Below are 9,454 nucleotides of genomic sequence, written 5' to 3' on the forward strand. Positions count from 1 at the left end.
CAGCTCAACAATATGGCAGACTATGGTCAAGTCCATCACTTTGAATTATTTCCTCCTCGATTCTAAAAACAATCTAGATTTTTCCAGCGAAAGTGTCATTGTTAGTGTCATTGTCATTATCATGACTGTTTCTATGAGACGAACATGGTCCACTTTGCATGACATTACTGAATTCAATCATAGATCATCAATATGCAATGTTATTACTAATTTGGCTGTCTATTTGATATATTTGATAGTTGAAAAAGTTGTAAAAAAAAAAGCTGTACAGTGGCCATATAGATGGGATGAAGATGAATTTTACACTTCACACCCCTCATTTGATTCTTGCACTTTGGGGCCAGAAACACATATGAAAGCACACTGATAGGAAGTGATAGAAATGTATTTATTTGCATATTAGAATGAAAGGAAGCCATGTTTTGATTCCCCTTTAACAGAACAGTAGTACATCTATGGGAGTGCATCATTTCAGGTGTATGTTCCAAAACATGATAGAATACATCATGACCAGCCTTCCCATTCTGATACAAATGCTACAAATATGACAGAGGACACAAATAAGGAGAACACAAGCATGAAGGACATAACTTGGATCCTTTGCAGTGCATCTCGAAATACACTAATTATTCATTTTGGTCTGTGTGGCTAGATACAGGATTTGGGGATGGGGCATAGGATCACTCATTTAACCCTCTCCCCTATAAAGCCCATGCCATTGCAGTGAATTGGGCTGTAGCTTCCTGATATGATGGTTTACCCTATGCCCAACTCTCTAAACTACATTTTGATGCTCTTTTGTTTCAGCTGGTTCGATGGTGTTGTAAGAAAACAGAAAGTGACCAAATGGATACCACTGAAGATCCGTATTACACTGAAAAGAAACAACCCCCTCAGGCCCCTCTGCCAGTGTACTCACCTCAAATCCCAGTAACACAGGCACCCGGTTCAACCCCTGTCATTATTGTAAGTACTGCAAAGCTACAGTAAGACCTGTTTCTATATATTCTTCTGTATTTGTTGTTTACATCCGTACACACATTTAGGCATTGCTTGATGAAGGTCCCCCTCATTCATTCTTCAACAAGTCAATAGCCTAATAGTCCCCTCATGTTTTTTCAACAGGAGGACGCGCCCAAGAAGAACAGGACAGGATTCTATGCAGTGAATCCCTGAGATTCTCTGGATGAATAGGAGCCACGAAGCAGGTGAACGGAATTCAGCTTCCCCAAGCTGTACGGGAAAAGATCCTTTTGATTCTAATGACCAGTGGCCCGTCCACAAGTATCAACTTTAAAGTTTACAGCAAATTTGTCATATGTTCTGTCTAGCATTTATGTATTGATATGCGTAGTAAACATTGCTACCTCCCAGGGGGCAGATGAGTCCAAATGTGTGATCAGTGATAACTGATCTGTTCTGATCTGAAGACTGTTAAGAGTACAGGAGCTGCTCACTGAGCACGGGGCACATGGTACTCTTAATACCAGTGTGACACAGCTGTGGAGTGATGTTTTGCTCAAACAATCTTTCAATCTTTTAACAATCAAGCCGACTTTGAATATTATCATTTGAATAGTTATCCAGTGATGAACAGTAACAAAAACGCCCTTAATACTCTGATAGTCACTCACAGGTAAAAAACACTGTTTACTTAGTTTTATTGTTCACATGCTTGAAAAGACCATAAAGCTTGAAACTGGTGGGTTTCACAAACACGGTTATGAAAATGCACTGGATCTCCGTATTTTTTCACTTTTTCAGATAAGTTGAAGCAGTGCATTGTCTTCGACAGGTGGAAGAAATTGTTCTACCTATTAGACTAATGGAAACACAGTAGATTATCTCAGGACCTACACAAGGCTAGGTCCTGAAAAGTTGACATATTGGTGATAAGGGCATTAGCAACATTATAATAAATAGTTACATAAATAGTTAGTTGAATTTGGACTTGTAACTGATGCTTATGTAATTTTGTGTGGAGTGAGGTGTCTCTGACCTCTCCCACTCTCTCAACAGTAGATCTTAATCACGGCTTACTCATTAGAAGATTTGTTTGACAATCACAGCATGGTGCTGCCTGACAATACAAGGAGGCTGGGCTTTGTGTGCTTTGGATGAACGTATGAGTTTATTAAACAAAGCCCTCTCATTCAGACAGGCATGCTTTTTCTAAAGCATGTATAAATCTATGAACACAGAACCACACAACTCCAATTGGTTTGCAGGTGTTTGTTAAAATCATGATGTGGGCACCTGAAACATGGCTCAAGTCAGGAGTTTCACTACCATTTTAAATCAGTGCGCATTTCTATGTACTACTACTACTGCTACTATTTATCCATTATTTATGCCTATACTAGTGACACCAATGTAACTAAATACAGCGAAAATATCAAAATAATTCAATTAAACACAACCTTTTTTCCTTCATGCAATTTTATCTCATGCCCTTATTTGAAGCTAAAAAAAAGTTCTCTAATTTGATACATTTTACAATTACCAGTAATTGTAATGAGGAAACTGGTAATGAATAGAGCAAATCAAACTTCACTCAAAGAGTTTTTATACACAGTGAACTAAATAACAAGGTGGATGATTTTTTGAACTTATGTCTGCTTTCTGTGAGAAGGAAGAAGGACTGTACTGACCAGATTTTGTTTGAGTTTACCAACTTCATTCTTCTTCTTTTCTCAGTGATGTCAGTTATTTGTTGTTCAGAATATTTCAACATTGCACAATTAGATTTATTAGCTTAATTCTGCTTAAGGTCCCAAACAGATCTATTCCAGCCCTGAAAATTGATATTGTCAGTGTTCATTACTCCCACTGAATCAGATTTTTGGTTGCCCTTCCAGGCAGACTGCAGTGAAGAAACAATAAAATCAGCATGGACAATGTAGCATGGATGAACAAATATTGACTGATGTTATTTATTATGAAGTTATTAAATTCTTGCTGTATTTAATTTTTTTAATCTAGATAAATGTTATACTGTATATACTAATACTATGACTATAGTTATCTTATTTATCTGCATAGACATTACTCACTACAGACCAATGATTAACAGCTGATGTGTTTGTCTTTAATAATATTTCTCTGTATGATTTTATTTACATTATTCACATAAATTCTATGTTATTGATATTTGTTACTAATTTCAAATCAGTTCAATTGTATGTCGAATATGACACATTCTATAACGTGATTAAAGGAAAATTGTTTTTGCATATTTGGGCCCTTGTGTATTTCTAACTTCCAGAGACTTCCATTCATTTTTATCCACATACACATACAAACACTATGCATAATTACAACAGCACATACAAGCTCTAGAGACAATCACAGACAACTCTAAAGTGATTGAAAGTCAAGAGTTTAAAATTGTCCGGTGAGGTGAGACATTGAAGTTTTAAAATCCTCTGTAATTCATTCCATTTATGAGGTCCACTGTGGTGGAAGGAGGTCTTTCCAGGTTCAGTGGAAGAGTTAAATAGGCCTGAGATCTGCATTGCTGAGCAATGGTTTAAATTAGATAATAAAACTCATATACTGAGACTCCTCTTATCGTTAGTGAGGACCAGCTGGAGATGATACAATATTTATCTTGTAATGAAACACAAAGCACAATGATAAACTGCGTCAACATTTTTCAAGGTGGAACAGCATAACAATGAAGGATATCTCCCTTGTCAAGCACATACATGATGCTTGACTGTACAATCATTTTCATCAACACATAAACATGCATTGCTCTGGTATAAGAAAACAAATCTGTAGTTTCTCCACATGCTGTCGTTGTGCTCAGTGGTACTAGGGAACCAATAAATGTAGGGGTTCCAATTATGTGTAGACAATTAATACTCTGCCTCATACGACGGCACCAAAATGTTGTGGTACCTTGTATAGGTATAGGATAATTAACATTTATTTAAATTAATGAGACTTTGTGTAAAGTCCACCTACATTGGGGCATCACCTGGATAAACGAGGAAAAGATTTAGATGATTCAGTCTCATGAAAACACTAAACTATCAAATTGGTATTATGATTTATAATTGACTTAATAACTACTACCAAAATTACCACATTGACAGCTAGTTAAACAAAAGACTGTGCAGACTGTTGCACTGTGCAGTATTGATTTTGAGTGTACTGGTGATGTAAAGAATCTGAGCAGTGCAGAGCACACACATGTAAACACTAGCTGCTTCATTTTCTGCAGGCACTGAGACTCACTCATTTCCCACTGGTGCATACTACTTAATTACATGCTCTCCGTAGCGTATGGTTAGCTACTGCTACTTACCAGCAATGCTACCATAAGTTACAAATGACCAATTACTGTCCTAAACCAAGAATATAGTCAGCTCGAAAAAATGCAAAGTCACCCGTCAGTTCAAGTTCAAGAGTGCTTGGAGTTCTGTTTCATTTTATTGGACTAGAACAATTCTAAACCAACATGCTTGATATGTGCACAGACCATAGCTGTCAGCAAAGTGAGACCTCAACAGTATGCGTTCTAACAAATGCGATTAAAATAGCAAATATGATAACATCATACAAGTGCACCATTTCTACCATTTGTAAATCAACAGCTGCACAAGAGAGCACAACAGCTGCATCGTTCAGTGTTTTCTGGCTAAAGCTAAAATGCAAAAATGCAAAGCTAAAATGGTTTTCAGTTTCGTTTTTCAATGTTACCATATTACTAATTTATTAGTCACATTCCTATTGTCAGTGCTATAGCTGCTGTTAGTATTTTGGTTGTTGTTTGTTTTGTCACTCTCTCTCTCTCTCTCTCTGTCTCTCTCTGTCCAACCTCCACCTAACACAGACCCCCCCGCCCCCCCCCCCCCCCCCCCCCCCCCCCCCCCACATACACACACACACACACACACACACACACTCTGAGCCTGGTTCTGTCTGAGGTTTCTTCCCGTTAAAGGGGAGTTCTTCCTGCCACTGTTTCCTTATATAATATCTGATGCTGCTCATGCGGGGACTCTTGAATCCTTAATTTTGAGTTCCTGAATCGTTGGGTCTCTCTCTAATTAAAGAGTTTGGTCTAGACCTGCTCTTTATGGAAAGAGTCTTGAGATAATGCTGTTATGAATTGCCGCTATATAAATAAAGATTGATTGATTGATGGTTTTTTGAATCGGTTGGTTTTGGGAATGATCTAGTTCGAATGACATTCCAATGTCGTTCCTGTAGGTGCATAGGTTGGTCTGCTTGGTCTTGCAGTCTTAGGTGACTGCTCTATGATACCTGACAGGAGCTTCCATGTTGTTCAGAAGCAGGTAATTGGCTGGTAGTTGGATGGAATAGTGCCTTTCTGGGGCTCCTTCATGATCAGGGTGAGTCAGGACTGTCCGCCTTTGGGTTAACCACTCTGGGTGAGTCTGTTCGAGTGTTAGTTTCTTTAGCCAGTAGGTATGGATCATGTCCATCCCTAGCACTCTTTCTCAGATGTCAGATGTAAATTTCAAAAACTTTGAATGTATCCAACTGTAAGTACAGTTGTGAAAACCATCAAACACTATGATGAAACAGCAAGTGAAGATAATAAAAGTAATAGCAATTCTATAAATCAAAAAGAAAAGAAAAAGTGCAACAACACTATCTCAATGTAAAAAATAAATTATAAAACAAGTTATTGTGTTGAGGTGTGTGTGAGGGAGTGTGAATGTGTTTATGTGTGGGTGTGTCTGTAGAGTGTGTTTGCAATGTGCCATGGGTGTGTATAGCCAAGTTGTTGTGTGTGTTGCAATACAATAGAGTGGAGCTGAAACGATTAACGACCAATTGTACCAGTTGGGGTCATGCCTATGTTCCCACAGCTCTATGTTCCCACATTTCTATGTAATCTAACTATATAATACAGGTCTAGACCAAACTCTTTAATTAGAGAGAGACCCAACGATTCAGGAATTCAACATTAAGGGTTCAAGAATCCTCACATGAGCAGCATCAGATATTATATTCGGAAACAGTGGCAGGAAGAACTCCCCTTTAACGGGAATGTAGCTGACGCTGATTGAGCGTCCTTAGGTTGCCATGACAACAAAGCAAGCTATGAATTTTACGATCACCAAGTAAATTTACTTTCTTAAAGCAATGTTGGAATATTTATTTGGTGTACTTTTGGTCATTGTCACCTCATAAAATAATTGTTTTAGTCTAGTTTTTGTTTATTGTTCGTTCTGGTTGATAAAGTTGCATTAAATGTCATATGACGTACGGCACAGACGCAAGGTGCAGCGCGGGAGAGAGAGAGAAATCGGGCGGGTTAAGCAGCTAATTTTACATCCCGTCTGTTCCAAGTTGTTTTCTGTTGGTCATCCAGGCAAACACGGTAATTATCAATTACAATAAATGTCAATGAACTGTATACTTTGTATAGAAAGAAGCGAGAGATAAAGGTATTTGTTTATTGCCATTTCAAGATTCAAATGTGATTTTGTCATGTTTGTGGTTATAGTTTTCACGGTGTACCACCAAGTGTTCTTCCTTCAGTCAAGATTAAACCTTGTGGACATCAGTATGAATCGTGGACTCATTCAATGACCAGCAGCTACAGTGAAAACGTGGCCTAATCCATCCTCTGGAGGTGTATCGTCTTCTGCGGTGAACTTCGATGCTAGCGGGCGGCTCTGCTTCATCTCCTTCGGTGAACTCCAGGTTTCAGCGTACAGTTCTGCATCTTCTACAGCAGTGGATTACTGTTTCAACGTGCAGCTCTGCTTCATCCTGTGGTGAACTGTTGGTCTCAGCGTGCAGACTTGCTCCATCCTCGGCAGCGGACTTCAGGTTCAACGGGCAGCTCTGCGTCATCCTGTGGTATGCTGAATCTCCTGCGGTGGACTAAAGTGTGCGTCTTCAGGTCGGACTGCGCCGATTAAAATTATACCTCCAGTAACTGATGGACGGTTCCACAACAAGGTAAAAAGAAACTAAATATTGCAACGTAAGAAGTTAAAGGAGCTCGGGACTACATGTAAGAGACTGATTTAAAAGGGATGAATAATTTATGTTCCTATTGAAAGTGGTTAAGTTTTTCATCCATTTGCTATAAGGCTGTAACGTATAGAAACTAGTAAGTTTTGGTTGAATTCATGCTTAAATTGGTCATTTCTGTTGAAAGGATTTGGAAATTAAGTTTGAGGGTATTTTAAGCTAACTTGAACAAAGTGTTTCATTTTCTATTGCTATCAGGTTTTCTCATTTTCTACTTTAAAAGGCAAAAAAAAAAAAAAAAGTCAGTTCAGAGTGAATGTGGTGAGTTAACTGAGCGGGATGATTCCCAGTCAGAAAGGCAAAGGCTACTAAACTCTGAGAATGATGCTACAGAGGGTGTCACAAAAAATGAGCATTATAAAACTGAGAAAACTGAAACAATGCCAACAGAGCTTAGTGTAGCTGAAGCAAATGTAGATAAATTAAGAAAATCCTCCCGTGAGCGACGTTTAACCCCAAAAATGCTGGAGCTTAAAGAGCAAGAATCAGCTCAGAGAGAAAAGAAGTTCAAATTAGCATATGAAAAATGGAAAACAGTAGCCAAAGAGGTTCGTACAAAATTAAGGCATGAATGCTCTGAGACTGATTTATGTGATATGATGGATGCAGTCGAAAAACCAGAGTCTGAACTGAAAGAGCTATACAACAACATAAGACTCCAAATGACACCTAGCCAAGAGATCAGACGGAAAATAGATGCATGCACAGCTGTAACAACAGATCTAATGGGGCTAATGAAAGTAAGGCTATCCGAAGAGGGAGAGGAGTTTGATGCAGAGGCAGAGAAAGCAAGGTTATGCATGCTGCTAGACAATGAATATGCTAAGTCCATATATGGAACTGCAGTTTCCAAAGCTGCTTCAATCAGCCACTCCTCCAGCCGCTCCTCAGAGACTCCCAGTATTTCGACTAAAAGAGCAGAGACAGCTGCACAGTTAGCAGCGAAGAAAGCTGAAATTGAAATGGAAGCTGCAATTGATGCTCAGCGTCAACAGCTCAAAAAACTGGAAAACCAAAGAGACATTGGAGTCATTGAGGCAAAGCTCAGGGTGTACAATGAAGAGGAGTTAAAAGTCAAAAGTGAGAACAATAGCTCCCCACGCAGCGAAGCAAAGTATGCTAGGCTGCTTAATCCTACAGGATGTAAAGAAGGACAAGTCTCGGAACATGAAGCAACCTTAGTGCAGACACTACAGGAGTCAATGGCCCTAACTCGACTGCCCGTCCCAGAACCTGCTGTCTTCCACGGTGACCCAATTAACTTTACAGAATGGAGCACAAGCTTTAAAGCCCTCATTGAGAGTCGCTGCTCAAATTCTGCAGACAGGTTGTTCTACTTACAAAAGTATGTCGATGGAGAGGCAAGATCAGCTCTGGAAGGCAGCTTCTACAGAAAGGACGAAGAAGCCTATCAACAAGCTTGGGACAAACTAAACGCCAGGTATGGTCACTCCTTTGTAGTGCAACGTGCCTACAGGGACAAGCTTAACAAATGGCCAAGGATTAGTGCAAAAGAGTATGTCAAGCTAAGAGAGTTTAGCGATTTCCTCCAAACATGTAGCGACGCCATGCCTTATGTCAAGGGTCTTCAGGTTCTGAACGACTGCGAAGAGAATCAGAAGCTGCTTGTGAAACTCCCTGATTGGGTTACATCTAGATGGAATCGCTACGTCACAGAGCAATTAGACAAAGCCAAAGACTATCCATGCTTTAGAGAGTTTGCTTCATTCATCTCCAAGGAAGCTCGCATAGCATGCAATCCAGTGTCATCACTGCATGCATTAAAGCCTTCTGAAGAAAAGTTCTTTAGAGAAATGAAGAGACCAAAGGCAAACACCTTTGCCACTAATGTAAAAGCCTCAGATGCAAGTCACACAACCAAAGCCATCAATTTTGATGACAAGTCAAAAGATTCAAATAAACCAAAGAAACTGAGCACATCAGCACACAGTCCAAATCCATTTAAGTGTATATGTTGTGGAGAAAACCACTCAATACATAAATGTCAAAAACTTATGGAAAATTCTTTGGAAGAAAGGAGAAAGTTTGTTCAGGACAGTAAACTGTGCTTTGCATGCCTAAGAAAGGGACACATCTCGAAAGACTGCAGAAACAAAGCCATGTGTGGCATATGCAAAAGGAACCATCCAACTCCGCTGCATGAAGACCGTCCGCCCGCAGACAAGTCTTCTATACAAAGTGTCCCCCAAGGTGGAGAAAATACCTTCTCATTATCATGCTGTGTCACTGGAGATGAAGGTGGAAGCACATCAATGATCGTGCCAGTATGGATCTCATCACCTAATACCCCAGACTCTGAAATCCTGGTGTATGCCCTACTGGACACCCAAAGCAGTCATACATTTGTCGACAAAGAAGTATGTGAGAAACTAAGGACTGTGATGGAGCCAGTTAAACTAAAGCTCTCCAC

The sequence above is a fragment of the Pempheris klunzingeri genome, chromosome 16 (genome assembly GCF_042242105.1).
Source record: "Pempheris klunzingeri isolate RE-2024b chromosome 16, fPemKlu1.hap1, whole genome shotgun sequence".
Taxonomy (NCBI): Eukaryota; Metazoa; Chordata; class Actinopteri; order Acropomatiformes; family Pempheridae; genus Pempheris; species Pempheris klunzingeri.